Raw genomic sequence first — 15,659 nt, forward strand, 5'->3', positions numbered from 1 at the left:
AAAAAAAAAAAAAAAAAGGAACACTATAAGAAAGCATATCAGTTGTTACCATGCCTGTATGTATTTCAGAAATAATCTGTTTTAGTATAGTAATAATAGGACCAGCAGATGGCGTGATGGTTATGTTGCTAGATTCCCATGTAACCAACCAGGGTTCGAGTCCCAGACCTGGTAGCTTCAGACACGCCAAGTGTGTGTCCATGGATGCCCAAAATCCCGAGGGGAGAATGGAGAAGGGATTGCAGCATGGCCATCCGCCCAGGGGATGATTTCTCGCTTTCTGTCTCTCTCTCTCTCTCTCCAGTGAGTGCACACATCCTATAGCAAAAATCTCTCCAAGAAAAATAAATAAATAAATAAAATGAAAATGAAAAGAAAATAGTACAGTAATATTTGGTACAGTGAGATTTGATAGTTATGTAACTTGAGCCACATTAAAGTGATGTGCTAATATACATGCATTGTCAGGGACCAGGGGTGGTGTAGCAGCAACACAACTGGATTCACATAGGAATGGGCTTGGTTTGTGTCCTGGGACCTCTCTGAATATGATGGGCACAGCTGCAGCCATGATTCTGTCTGACTGAGACCAGGGGTAGATCACAGCATGAAGACCATGCTGGGGCTTTCTCTCTCTGTTTCTCATTCTTAGAAGAAATAAATAAGCTTAAAAAATACATATACTGGGGACAGCAGGTGGCATAGTCATTAAGGTGTTGGACTCCTTCAGGGCTGACCACAGTTGTCTGAGTCCCAGACTTGAGAGCTTACTTTGTCTCTCTCTCTCTCTATCTCTTTCTCTCTGGTCAAATTAAAAAATATAAAAATAATAAATAAAATTAAGTGAAATAATACATACATGCATAAACAATCTAATCATGCATGTATGCAAATAATATTACTGTTTTGTACTCTGGGTCCTCTGTGTCTTATGCTTGAATCGGCCTCTCTGATGGTTCCAGAACAGGCCTCTGCGACCAAGGATGTTATCATTCCACGCTCTGGTCCTCTTAGGATGTGACAATTCTTTGACTAGGTAAGGCTAAATGCAGGCATATGTGCATGGATATCCAAAATCTCAAGAGGAGAATAGAGGAGAAAGGATTGTGGCATGGCCACCTCCCCCCGGGGGAGGGAGGTGATTTCTCATTTCCTCTCTCTCTGTTTCTCCAGTGGGTACACACATCCTAGACCAAAAATCCCTCTCTCTCTCCATTTTCTGTTGGTTAGGTCAGGCTTGTCTATGCTTAATTGGCTTTTATCTTCTTTAGATAATAGCGATTTGGGAAAAGATCGTGGTCATTGAGTTTTGGTTCTCTCGGCACTAGTCTTACTAAGAGGAGAAGGTGTTCAGTGGCCTGCAGACCCATGGAAGTCACTCAGTAGCTTATTTTAATGAAGTACTATGGACCCCTCCATCGATCAATTAACCTAGTAAAGCTGTTCCACAGCGTTCAGGGTTATGGGCTGGCTGGATTGGCCTTGGAGACCTGGAGAGCCCAGATTCTCCACTATCTCCTTCTGGCCACTTGTCCTGGGGGAACACAGATTTCGTTTTCTAGATTTTTCTAATTTCCAAACCCCACCACCACCAAAAAAAAAATCTGGATTTTAATGCACAATCTCCCAGTTTTTAAATACTAGCCACTAGTTCAGAAAGACAAAATTTTAAACACTGCACGGGCTACACAAAAGCACATCTGGGAGTGCTAGCTTTGGTGTCTGCTCTTCCTGAAACGCTCTTTTGAGAGAGAATACAAGCATCTTGCTTTCTGCAGGGTGTCTATCAAGAGGGAATGAGCGAATCAGAAACAGAAATACAGGTGGGTCTCCGGGAAGCTAGTGAAGCCAAAGCTTCTTGGTCTCTTACTTGCCTTGGCCTCTTTCCTGGGGTCATGCATACGTTTTATAATGTTTTCCAAAGAAGGAAAGTTCAACTACCATTGATTAGGATTGTTGTCTCTTTCCATTTGGACTCTCTCTCATCTGGATGGCTCTGGACTGGCTGAGGATGTTCTTGGGAAACAGCAAAGAGGAAGTTGAGAATTTATTTCATTTGAACTGAGAAGGGTGTATTTTTGTGGTTAGACAAGTAGTGTCTCAGGTTAGAGTTAGTCCCTCTGGTCATTGCCTGGCATGGTGTGAGAAGTTCTCAAGACCAAATGACTGGATTCATCCGGAGGACAAGCCCTAATCTACATAACTGAGGTCTTGGAATCTTCAAGTGGACTCCTGGAAACTGTGTCAGGGCCTCCTTGGGCCTGCCATCTGGATTTACTTTCTTAAGGATAAGAAACTCCCTCCTGTGCCTGTACCCATTAGCCCACGTGGTAGCCAAAAGTGGCCATTTATAGGAGGGGATGCATTTAATTTGGGCATGTGCATGTGGACAAGGTTCAGGATTGAGCTATGGGTAGTAAAGAAGATGAGAATTCACCTTTGATGAGAATTATAAACCCATAGCTTTCAAGGAAGATGGAGACAACATATATATTTAATAGTTTACTCATGTGATTTGTAATATTTAATTTATAAAGCCTTTACATGCTTAGACGCGTGGCCATTTGTACTCAAGCCCCCAGCCCCATGGTATTAGAAAGGTGCCTAGGTTACTTTTGCTCACTATATTTTGGTCACTATAAAGGAGTAATGGCATGAAAGCAACCATTTTATGATGCTCACAGAATCCATGGGACAGAAACTTGAACAGGGCACAGTTCTTGTCTCTGCTCAGTAATGTCTGGAGACTCAGCTAGGAAGACTGTGTGTGTGGAGGAGGTGACTGTATGGATGACATGGAGGCATTCACACTTTCAGGTCTGGTTCATGCTGCTACGAGCTGGAATCTTACTGGGACTGTCCACTGCAACACCTAAATATGGCCCAGGCTTCCTTGAACCTAAATATGGCCCAGGCTTCCTTGAACCTAAATATGACCCAGGCTTCCTTGAACCATAATGGCCGCATAGGAGTTTAATGTCCTATATGGTCAAGATTCCAAAGGGGGGACCAGCAGTTAGCATAACGGCTATGTCACTGGACTCACATGTAGTCGACCACAGTTCGAGTCCTGGGCCCAGTGGCTTAAACTCACGCTGGATGCGTGTGCATGCGTGCCCAGGATCCTGAGAGGAGAATGGAGGAGAAGGGATTGCAGTGTGACCATCCCCCCTGGGGGGTGATTTCTCACTTTCTGTCTCTCTTTCTGGCGCGCACCCTATAGCAAAAACCTTTCCCCAAAAAATGAGAGAGATTCTAAAGGGGAGTATCCAGGGAACAAAGCTGGAGCTGAACTGCCTCTTCTGATCTGGCATTCTGTTGATTACAATGACGTCACAAACCCTTCCAGATTTAAGAGGAGGAAATGTAGCCCCATCTTTCCTTTTTTTTTTTTTTTTTTTTTTTTTTTTTTTGGGGAGATTTTTTCCAGAGAGATTTTTGCTACAGGGCGCATGCGTTCGCCAGACAGACAGAGAGAGACAGAGAGACAGAAAGCAGGAAATCACCCCCCAGGGGGGATGGCCACGCCGCAATCCCTTCTCCATTCTCCTCTTGGGATCTTGGGTAGGCACGCACACGCGCCTGACGTGAGTTTAAGCCACCAGGTTCAGGACTCGAACCGTGGTTGACTACGAGGGAGTTCAGCAATTACGCTACGAGGGAGTTAGCCATTACGCTAACTGCTGATCCCAAGACCCACCTTTCAAGGAGAGAAGTATCAAAGAATTAGAGGACCATTTTTGTTGTTGTTTTATTTTTGTTTTGTTGGTCTTGGTTTTTATTTTTGATAGCATTTCACCCTACCTTAGCTTATTGAGTAGGTGGCACTCCAGCAATGTGGGACCCAGGGCTTTTGGAGTGAGCTGGGAACTGGGGCCTCACATGTGGCTTCACTCTGTCTAGTAGTACCAACCAGTGCACACTGTCTTAAAACCACCATGCCTTTGGGGTGGGTTGGTGTGGTGATTAAGGGCACTGTAAACCCACATGGCTAACCATGTTTTGAATCCTGGACTGGGTGGCTTGCTTTCTCACCTTCTCTCTCTCTTACTCTGTCCTTCTCTGATCAAATTAAAATGAATATACAAATAAATAAAGTTCAATATTTTTGGGGGGGGTGGGGAGAGGCTTTTTGCCATAGGGCGCGTGCGCTTGCCAGACAGAGAGGGAGAGCCAGAGAGACAGAAAGCAAGAAATCACCCCCCGGGGGATGGCCACGCTGCAATCCCTTCTCCTCCATTCTCCTCTCAGGATCTTGGGCACACACGCACATGCGCCCGGCATGAGTTTTTAAGCCACTAGGTCCAGGACGCGAACCGCGGTCAACTACATGGGAGTCCAGCGACATAGCCATTACGCTAACTACTGGTCCCAATAAAGTTCAATTTTTAAAAGAAAAAAAAAAAAAAACCATGCTTTAAAACCGCTACACAGTTTAACATTTTGTTAGCCAGTCTGGTGTGGGAATGTCTTTCAGGAATACATTTAATGGCAATTCAAAGAATATTTCAAGGACATTTCAAATCCCTTGATATTTTATAGCTCGTTCATGAAAGAACTCTAGTAGAGGTTTTCCCTATACTTAACCAAAACTCTTAAAAACTTATGCCATTATCAGTCATGAATTTCTGAAGCTGACCCTTCTCTAAACTATCAATAAATATTTTTAAACAACCATGCTATAGAAAGACTGATTCTTTCTATTCGCTGTATAGAAAATATCACGAAAGTGTTACCAGTAGAGAAGTGATTAAAATCATGCTGTCCAAAATATATAGGTATTTCAGACTCTTGCATCATCATAGGAACATCCCTGATAATACTGTGGACACAAAGAAATTAAAGGAGAAAAGAAAGACCATCATCACAAGCAAGGGTAGTCCAGGAACACTTCATGGAAGACGAAAGAAAAGATACCAGCAGGCAGAAAGGGAATAGAGGCTGGGAGGTTACAACGACAACTGGTCAACCCATATTGGCTGCCGTATCTGACGTCAGTTCTGATTGGCTTCTGGATCAGTCTCTATGCTGATTGGTCAGTGCTTCAGGGAGCAGTTGGAAAACACTTGCGTATCACCCTCGTCTGTTAGAGTGGACAATATCAGCAAAGGCAGAGGGGAGGAGGAATCTTGGCCCATTTGTCAAACGGTAAGGAAATTAGGCTGGATTGAATCCAGCTGGGGCAGTCACGGGAAATACAGCTGTTTCATGCTAGTAAAGCCAATTGGGAAAACCGTTGGATGTCAAGCAGGGGAATTTATACATAATCCCACAGCAGGGAGTAATGAACCCTTTCAGTAAAGTGATAACAAAATTTTAAATGTATTTTAGGAAGATTACTGCAGTAGTTAAATGAGGATAAACTAGGAAGATGTTTTCTAGGAAATGACTGTAGTAATTCAAGCATGCGCTATCAGATGTGAACCAGGAAGACAGAAATTTAGCCTTGTGTTTGGTTAGCACTTCCTTCACTCCAGTGTTTCATCCTTGGCTGGCAATGGGTCATGTGTTGACCTCTCACACCCTCGGAGAATTATTTGGGACCTTGTTCCTCTTCCAGGGCTGCAGTGAGTACTTCTGTCCAATCAGCTTGATGACTGGGGCATCCAGAGAAACCCACTAGGCTCTCACCATTGGGATTGTGAACATCCTATGGAGTGATCTCTGGGGTTTGGCATTCTGGGATAAATGCACTTCTTTTTCTTTCATCCTATGTCTCTGAGACACAGTTCAGATCCCATTTCCTGTGGGATCAAACAATCACCAATAGACATGGCTCCCTACCTTGTACTGGCTTCCCTCCCCAACTTCCTACCTCATCCTTCCCAGCCTTCTCTTTTCCTCCCTGTGACCACATTCTCACATAAATCACCCATGCATAAATCCATGATCTTCTTTGAGGGAACTCAGGCTTTGATAGAAAAGGATCTTCCAGGGGACCAGCAGTTAGCATAATGGCTCGGTTGCTGGACTCCCATGTAGTTGACCGCGGTTTGAGTCCTGGACCTGGTGGCTTAAAACTCATCCCGGGCACGTGTGTGCCCAAGATCCCGAGAGGAGAATGGAGGAGAAGGGACTGCGGCATGGCCATCCCCCCTGAGGGATGATTTCTTGCTTTCTGTCTTTCTGTCTCTCTCTGTCTGTCTGGCGAGCACACACACCCTATAGCAAAAACCTCTCAAAAAAGAAAGAAAAGAAAAAAAGAAAAGAAAAGAGAAAAGAAAAGGATCTTCCAATTACTTTGAAGTCACCATGGTAGAGCACATGATGTTCTGTTCCCATCAGGAACTTCAAATCCCCATGACTCACCTTTATGTTCAATAGCTAATCTATATGAGCTTTTAGTTTTCAAAAAGTTATCTTCTTTTGAATTTTTAATTTTTAAAAATTAGTTTGAAGGGACCAGCAGATGTCATAGTAGTTACATCACTGGACTCCCACAAGGCCAACCATGGTTCAAGTCCTGGACCCAGTAGCTTGAACATCATGCTGGGTGCATGTGCTTATGTGTCCAAGATCCTGGGAGGAGAATGGAGAAGGAGGAATTGCAGCACGGCCATCTCCCTGAGGAGTGATTTCTCACTTTCACTCTCACTGTGTCTGTCTCTCTCTCCCCGGTGAGTGCATGCACCCTAAACAAATTTGTTTGTAAAACTGACACTGTTTCATATGCTCACCCGTGGTTTAAAATCTGTCAAGGGGCTATTTAGGGTACTGGAAAGAGCAAAGGATTTAGAGTCATAAGGTCTAGATTTGAGTCTTGAGAACTACAAACTCTTGAAGTCTTTAGTATTCCCACCTGTAAAATGTGGACACTAGCTACTCCTACCTTCGCGGGGTTGTTCTGGGTATCACACAGAATCATGAAACCGTGCATGCGTGCTGAGCATTTGCTCATTTGAGCACTCACCGCCCATTCTCCCTTCCTCTTGGTTATATGATCCTAATTTGGGGGGGGTGGATGTTTACCTTTATCTAATGCATCCCAAACTTCACTCCCCCCTCCACCCCATTCCAGCTCCAGGGTAGGCCTTGATTAACTTAACCTAAACAGACTATTGACCACTTTTCGTGACCACACTGATGGGGAAATGTGAGTTTTGTTGGGCGATCTGGGAAGAAACCCCTTCATTCTCATAAGAGAGCAATCAAATGAAGCAGCATGTGACCCTGGAAACTGCTAGACATCATCCTGTGGGCCTGAGGAATGTCAGCCTAAAGTTGAAGCAGACAGGAGGGGCAGTGAGATTGCTGAACTTGTGAATCAAGCCACATCCACAGCCCACGGGACCTTTGATCCTTTCAGATAAGTGAGTCATTAAGTATCTTAGAACAGTTTGAGTCAGGCTTGCTCTAACCTGAGACAGAAAGACCGTCAACTGATAACTCGCAAATCAGTGTGAAAACATTAGCTTGTTTTCTTATTAATGCTAACCTGCAAGAATACTTAGGGTTCGTGGAACAGATCAAGGGAAATCAATTTTTATTTTAATTTAGTATTTCATTTGGAAAAAAAAATAGATCCTTCCCTCACAGTACGTCCAGAAATAGATTCCAATTAGAATGTGTGTGTGTGTGTGTGTGTGTGTGTATAAACACAGACACTTAAAAATTTATAAAACTGAGTGAGTTTTACAGCAAAGAAAGGACTCTCTCAAACCACCACAATATAAAGAAAAGTCCATCATATTTGGCTACATAAATATACAAAAACTGTAATGTGGCAAAAAATAAAGCCATAAAAAATATTTGATTTATATGACAAATCAAGGATTGATATTTTCCATATACAAAGAGTTCTTATGAATCAATAAAAAAAAAACAGATCTCAATAGAAAAATGGGTAACATATTTGATCATGAAATTCAAAGAACATATGAAATGAAGCTCAGCTAAAGATTAAAGTCTATCGGGTTAATAAATGGTTCAAGTAATGTTAATAATTAACATGTTTTATTTAAATAATTATTTTATTGAACTTCATTTATTTATTTAAATTTGACCAGAGGGGGACAGAGTGAGCGAGACAGAGAGAAAGAGAAAGTGAGAAAGTAAGCCACCAGGTCCGGGACTAGAACCACGGTCGGCCATGTGGAGTCCAGCGCCCCCAACCACACACCACCTGCTGGCCCAATAATTAACATATATTGTCACCCTCAGGAACTGGAAGACCTCACAGACATGCACATGTAAGAACGATCATTATAGAGAAACAAGTGAAAAAAAAAATGTCAACAATAGAAAACTGGTAACTTTTCTTACATTGAAATATAGAAAATATGCATTTTAAAAATATTGAAATATGTTGGGGTTCACAAAAAGAGCCAGGTAGGATGGAAGGAAGAATGATAAATTGTTTGAAGTTATCAAATAACATACAGAATGATCCCATTTACATTAAAATACCTATTAGCTTATGCATTGAAAATCTGGAAGTAAATGCCAGTTAGTAGTATTGGTGGTCGCTCGGGTGCAGGGTTATACAGACACCATTTTTTAAAAAAAATAATGATTTTATTTAACTTTATTTATTTAATTATTTATTTACTTTAATTCACCAGAGAGGGACAGAGTGAGAGAGAGGGAGGAAGGGAGAGAGTGAGAAAGCAAGTCACCAGGCCTAGAACTGGAACCATGGTTGGACATGTGGGAGTTCAGTGCCGTTGACTACCACACCACCTGCCAACAGAGACCATTTTAAGTAAAGTTGTTCTTTTTTTTTTGAGAGGTTTTTGCTGTAGGGCTCATGCACTCTCCAGAAAGAGAGAGACAGAGAGACAGAAAGCGAGAAACCACCCCTTGAGGGGATGGCCATGCAATGCTATAGTCCCTTCTCCTCCACTCTCCTCTCAGGATCTTGGGCACACACACACACATGCCCAGCATGAATTTAAGCCACCGGGTCCAGGACTTGAACCGTGGTCGACTACATGGGAGTCCAGCGACATAGCCATTATGCTAACTGCTGGTCCCTATACAAAATTATTTTAAAATAGATCATTAAATATGCACGAATCAGAGGAAGCCAGACTGGGTGGTCTCCTTGGCAATAGGGTGCATTCCTCCCCTCCCAGGCTTCTGAGTGTGCTGTAGCCACTGGCAGGAACCAGGTGCCATATTTGGGAAGGGTGGAAGGAAGGGCCAGGAGCTTCATAGAGGGCTTCCCAGGGAAGTATCAGGGAGGAATATCATTTCCTCAGCCAGGAAACTAGAAATGGCAAACTTTCACAGGGAGCTCCATGTGAACGTAGGGATTTCGTGTCTCGTGTCCATTCTTCTAGGGTAAGCTCCAGCTGAAGGCATTTGGAATTGACTCCCTGCAGTGTGTTAGCAGAAGTCATTGGTACTTTTCCATGACCTGGCTGTGAAGGCCGTAGGTCACCTCTCCTCCTCCTTCCCCTCCACTGACCAGTCAGGGGTGTCTTGCGCCTAATCTACTCCCTCCCTGCCCCTTTGGACTTGCCTGTGGACTGATCTGATAACATGCCAATCCTGTCATGAGCAGCCAAAGTCTGATGTGATCCCATGAGCTAATGCCTTTGCTGTTGACATTCCCGGCCTCCACTCCCACCCGCAGAAGTGGAGTTTGGAGTCTAGATAACAAAACCACAGGGCACATTACACAAACAAGCTTCAGGCTCCTTTGAGCCATGTCTTGAGATCTACTTTGATAAGTGATGAGAAATTCTTTTCATTGAATCCTGGCCCTGTACAACTCACAAGAATCAGAAAGATCAAGTTGTAATTTTTCAGATGAAAAAAACTAAAGCAAAAAAAAAAAAAAAAAAAGGTACGTGCTTCATAACCTAAGCCCACTTCAGTCTGTGTGAGAGCCAGCTTTCATGCTTTTCATGTCCTCAGGGACCTTGGCCTCTGGCAGCATGGTCCCCACTCTGTCATGCCACTTCTTTGGCCCCCACTTCTCCAGCTACAGGATTCTAAAGCTTCAGGAAGTGAAAAACGAAATTTGTAAAGACTGAACTTTGACAACTTCATTTTATTTTATATTTTATTTTATTAATTGATTTTGTGAGAGATTTTTGTGATAGGTTGCATGTGCTCACCAGAGAGACAGAAAGCGAGAAATCACCCCCCAGGAGGGATGGCCACGCCGCAATCCCTTCTCCTCCATTCTCCTCTCAGGATTTTGGGCATGCATACACACACGCCCAGTGTGAGTTTTAAGCCACCAGGTCCGGGACTTGAACTAATGGAGAATTGAAAATGAAGAGATAGCACTGAATGCTTTTACTACAGAGTCTAGTGTTAGCATTATCAGTAGTGTGTCAGCATCATATAATTACTGTGGCATTTGTTAATTCATTCTTATTCATTTATCACACATAGAGCATGTATGTCAGGCTCTAGAGCAGGAAAAACGAAAACACACGACAGTAGCAAGGGGTCATATAACCTAGCAGTATTATTAGGCCTTAGATCCAGTCAGTATGGCCCTGTGCACTAGATGCCTGGCCTTTGATCTTGGCAACTATTGTACAGAGAAGTATTATGTCATTGCAAAATCCTCAGTTTCCTGAAGACCCTCTGGCATTATTCAAGTGCAGTTCGCTCTTGGATGCAAACCCTGTGAATTGGTGGCTGTGGACAGTGGTCACATGGATAATCTCAGAGAGCCATGAAATACAAGAAGTTTCACCTTTTACATTTCATCTGCCTGGAATCTCAACATCCTTATCATCACACATCGTTAAGTCCTGCTGGAGCAGACAAGATGCAACATCAATTAGATAGGAAATCCAGTTCTAAACCCTGGGGCAATTAGAAACAATCCCAAGGCTCAGCAAAAATCCAGCTAGTTAATTTTGGTTACAAAGAAAGCAAAACTAGGTGGTAGTTACACTCTCCAACCAGCACATTTTACAAAGTCTGACTGCACCGCACTGCAGCGGCACAGCAGTAACTCTGCACCGCAATGGTGGAAGCCATAGAGAAGACACGGATTCAGTTCCTGGGCCTACTCGTACATACTGGGAGTGTGTATGTGACTGTCATCCCGGCTGGTGGGGAAGACAGGAGATCACAGTGTGAAATCTTTTGAGAGTGTTTGTCTTTCTCTCGCGCGAAAACAAATAAGCTTTTTTTAAAAAATTGTGTCTGAGAATGGCTTTCCTGATGTCAGAATGGCCACCCATGCGTGTCTTGAAGAAGCTTTGGGGAAAGCCCAGAAGCAGGCTGCTTGGTGTCAGGACTTTCCACACCCTCACAGCCAGTCATGTTGCCAGTGAGTCTGAGCGTGCACCAGGGAGCGTGCTCCGAGTCTGCTGAGAGTGACTCCACTGAAGCCAGTGGCAGAGGAAGAGGCCCGGGTGGGGCTCTCCCGTTGGCTTCCTCCCATCCCCGAAATCACCTGCGACACTCTGATGGGAACAAATCCTTCGCTTCTACCTTAGATTCGTGTTATAGAGAGAAGGTGCAGGCTGGTTTTAAAAAATTGGGTGACGGGCCAGCAGACGGCATAGCAGTAATGTCACTTGTCTCCCACATGGTTGATTGTGGTTTGATTCCCAGCTCCAGTGTCTTGAAAATCACATGTGCATGGGTGCCCAAGATCCTGGGAGGAGAATGAAGGAGAAGGGATTGGGGTGTGGCCATACCCTCCTGGGGGGTGATTCCTGTCTCTGTCTCTCACTCTGGCGAGAACATGTGCCCTAAGTCAAAAACCTTTAAAAAAGAAAAATAGCGACAGGTCACTTAAAACCAAGAATGTTGAAGAAAGTCCAACATTTAGATGTAATGGTAATTATACTAAACTTCACATCCTATATAAAAACTCCAAATGGACTATTTTAAATTAAAAAAAAATAAGTAAATAATTCTCAATACCAAGTGCTGATGAGAAGGCAGAGCAACTGGAATTTGCGTATATTGCTGAGAATGCAAAATGATACCGAGTTTGGTAGATTTAAGTTCAACACATACCATGTAACCTAGCAATCATATTCCTAGACAGAGAAATGAAAACAAATCCACCTAAAAACCTCTGCGTGAATGTTGATGAGCAGCTCTTGCACTCAACAAGAGCTAGAAACAGTCCCTCTATCCTTCAGTGGGTTAATGGATAAGCTGCGGTGTTTCCATCCAACGCGCTAGCACTGGGCAATAGAAAGGAACGGACTGCTGATACATGCCTGGACAAGGAAGAATGCAGAGGCATGTGCGGCGGCGTGAAATAACTCAGACTCAAAAGCTAATGTGCGGTGGGACCAGTAGTTAGTGTAATGACTATGTCACTGAACTCCCACATAGACGACCATGGTTCGAGTCCCGGACCTGGTGGCTTAAACTCACACCAGGCGCATGTGCTGGGCTGATGGAACTGTCCTGACTGTAAGGCTGATGACGTGACGTTATGTGTGTAAAAACTTATAAGGAGGGGTCCAGCCGGTGGCATGGTGGCTAAAGGCGCTGGACTCCAACATGGCCGACTGTGGTCCGAGTCCTGGACCTGGTGGCTTGCTTTCTCATTTTCCCTCTCTCTCTCTCTTTCACTCTGTCCCTCTTACCAAATTAAAATATATAAGTAAATAAATAATTTTTTTTTAAAAAACGTATAGGCAGCCATATCAACAAAGGAGTACATTTTATCATATTTAAACTTTTTAAAGTTTAAGACTTCTCAAAGAGTTATGTTATGGGAGGGCTTCAGCAATGCCTCTCATCTACTCCATAAGGGAGCACCAACAGCCATCCATAAAGCACCCTTCCTCCTCCTCCCTTCCTTCCTGCAGGTTAAACCAACAACCAAGACACCCAAAGGAAGTCAAGGGCCTCGGGTTCTCCTGAATAAATGGTGATACAATAACAAAAGATGCCATTATGGCCAGGGCTACGGAGAATCGGCCAGAGTCCAGAATCTCACCAGCTGGGGAGGTGCACTGCCTGCACCCCCTAACATGCAGAACCAGGTTCTGTGGGTCTCAATGGGCCTCACCCTTAACCCTCAGAAAATCAGCTCACAGGAGCTGGTGAGAGTTTCTGAAGTCCGTGTCAACTGGGATTAATAACGGGGATATTCCATCCCATGCGTCCTGACCAGCACCTCGGAAAATGAAGTGAAAGATGGGTGTGATTTAGAGTGTGTCAAAAAGTATAGGCATCTAGGCATTTGTCAACACTTACCTAACTGTATAGCCACCAGAAAGAGCAAATTGTACTGTAGGTACATTTTTTTAATAATTATTTATTTATTTTTTATTCATCCATTGACTTTTTAATTTGACCAGAGAGAGACAGAGGGTGAGAGAGAGAGGAAGTGAGAAAGCAAGCCACCAGATTCAGGACTCGAACCCCGGTCGGCCATGTGGGAGTGTCCAGCGCCTTAACCACCACGCCCCCTGCTGGTCCCCCTGTAGGTACATTTTTAAAATAAAGTGAAGAAAGCTTTAGGGAAAAGCCTAACTCAGAGTGTAACTCGGGATGCATTTTAAGCAGCTAGCTCTTGCTTTTATCTGGCCCCCAATGAAAGTGATAGATGGCAAGAATGCCTCAAATGAAGTTGTTTCTTCGTGATTTGATTTATTACTGCAGTGACAGAAAATGCCTGACAGAAAATGAAGTCTGCAGAGAGGTTAAAAATGGAGGAAGTGAAAGGAGAGGCCTGTCCTGTGAGGAGCCTCAGTATTCATTATTCTGTTTATCACCGCATGGCTCTCCTGTTGTCGGGGTAGCATCTTCCATGTCACAAGCTGTTCAAAGTATAAACTCAGTGATGAGCCAAGTAACATACACAATGGTAACTAGATGCTATCGAAATGTCCCTGGAACGGGTGGCTTCTTAGAGGATCATGATGGCTCTGGGAAATGGTTGACTAGTCCAGTTTCCCATGACTTGGAAGGAGTGGGTTTTGCAAAAGCTCCAGGGTGCTCCAGGGTCATGGTCTCTGGGACAAGCCATTGTGAGCAGACATCCGGGGTGGTCTGGCTGCTGCAAGGGAGTTCTCTATGAATGGCTCAAAGTGAAGGGAGTAAGTCCACTTTCTGGCTCCATGGGTTATTAGGATGCTGTCAGAGACACCATGAGTAATCCAGTGAACATACATATAGGCTTCAAATCATGCAGTTGGGCATGTGGGATCTAGACACCTTAATCTTCATGCCATCTGCTGGCCTGGGATAATCCCTTTAAAAACACCATCACTAGAGTCCTCCGTTTAGTGTGGAGTGACAGCCAGCACCTTTCTGTTTTGCTTCATCTTTAGCATTCCCCAAGAGTGCTTGTCTTTCACCAGCTCACCCAAAGTTAGTGTTAGGTTCAGGAATTTTCTAGAGCACTTCGGTGTCTCAGAATGTAATTCCCTGAATGTTTCGTTCTCCACCCACTTCAGGTGCCAAGAAGTCGGTATTTCAAGGCAATCATCCCTCCACCCTTTTCCTCAGCCTTGAGCCCTCTAATGGCCATCCTAGAAAGTAACCCTGGGAACAGGCTTTCCCGTAATTGTGGTCACCATGGAGCTCCAGTCAAAGACCAGTTAAGTCAACACTCTGACAAAGGCTTTATTGACCCAGGATCACCCCACAGTGGGAGAAAATAAAGACTTCGAGGCAATTTTAGCTAGTCTCACTATTGTCCCTTTCCCAGGACCCAAACCATGTGCTTTCACAGTTGGATAAAGCAAACCAGTGATCTTTAATGGCAGTGCCAGAAACGAGAGGAGGGGCCTGATAAGGTACAGAGTTGCTTCACGATACTTTTTATTATTATTATTATTATTATTATTTAGATTATTTTTTTTGTTTGTTTGTTTTGCCACAGGGCACACATGCTCATTAGAGAGAGACTGAGAGAGGGATAGTGAGAAGTCACCCCACAGGAGGGCCATGCAGCAACCCCTTCTCCTCCATGCTCCTCTCAGGATTTTGAGCATGCACACAAACACACCTGGTGTGATTTTTAAGCCATCAGGTCTGGGACGCCCAACTGTGGTCGGCCACGTGTAAGTCCAGCGCCTTTACCACCGCGCCACTTGCTGGCCCTTCACCATGCATTTTTTTAAAATTATTATTTAATTTTTATTTATTCATTCATTTATTTTAATTTGATTCAGAGAGAGAGAGACAGAGAGAGACAGAAAGTGAGAAAGCAAACCACCAGGTCCAGGACTCGAACCATGGTCAGCCATGTGGGAGTGTCTAGTGCCTTAACCACCATGCCACCTGCTGGTCCCTCACCATGCATTTTTAAATTGCCTCCATGGGCTGTGACCAAACCAGGCAAGTTCTGACTGGAGAAGTCTTCTGAAGTGTAGTATAAAACTCACAACTGGGACCAGCAGTTAGCGTAATGGCTATGTGGCTGGACTCCCATGTAATCAACCGTTCGCGTCCCGGACCCAGTGGCTTAAACTCATGCCAGGCGCATGTGCGTGCGTGCCCAAGATCCCGAGAGGAGAATGGAGGAGAAGGGATTGCAACATGGCCATCCCCCTGTGGGGTGATTTATCACTTTCTATCTCTCTGTCTCTGTCTTTCTGGCAAGCGCACGCACCCTGTAGCAAAAATCTCTAAAAAAACAAAAACAAAAACAAAAAGAAACAACTATTGCACTTTGTAAAAAAATGGGATAGGAGGGTCTTCCAAAAACTGGGTCAGTGTCACACTGTAATGGTCTCTACTTGTCTCTACTTTCCTTCATGTGACTA

General features: G+C 44.0%; 1 protein-coding gene across 2 annotated transcripts in view; it reads left to right on the plus strand.

Moving 5' to 3' along the window:
* Positions 1 to 5,058: 5,058 nt before the first annotated feature.
* Positions 5,059 to 15,659, plus strand: part of FAM50B (family with sequence similarity 50 member B) — a 17,523-nt gene continuing 6,922 nt past the window's right edge. Inside the window, exons 1-2 of one of the 2 annotated variants that reach the window (XM_006161688.2) lie at positions 5,059 to 5,148; positions 14,600 to 14,687. The gene's annotated coding sequence lies outside the window, so the exon portion shown is untranslated. The remainder of the gene's footprint in view (positions 5,149 to 14,599; positions 14,688 to 15,659) is intronic. The other variant, XM_006161687.2, reaches the window with a different exon arrangement.

Source organism: Tupaia chinensis, unplaced genomic scaffold (genome assembly GCF_000334495.1).
Source record: "Tupaia chinensis unplaced genomic scaffold, TupChi_1.0 Scaffold138812_1, whole genome shotgun sequence".
Taxonomy (NCBI): Eukaryota; Metazoa; Chordata; class Mammalia; order Scandentia; family Tupaiidae; genus Tupaia; species Tupaia belangeri.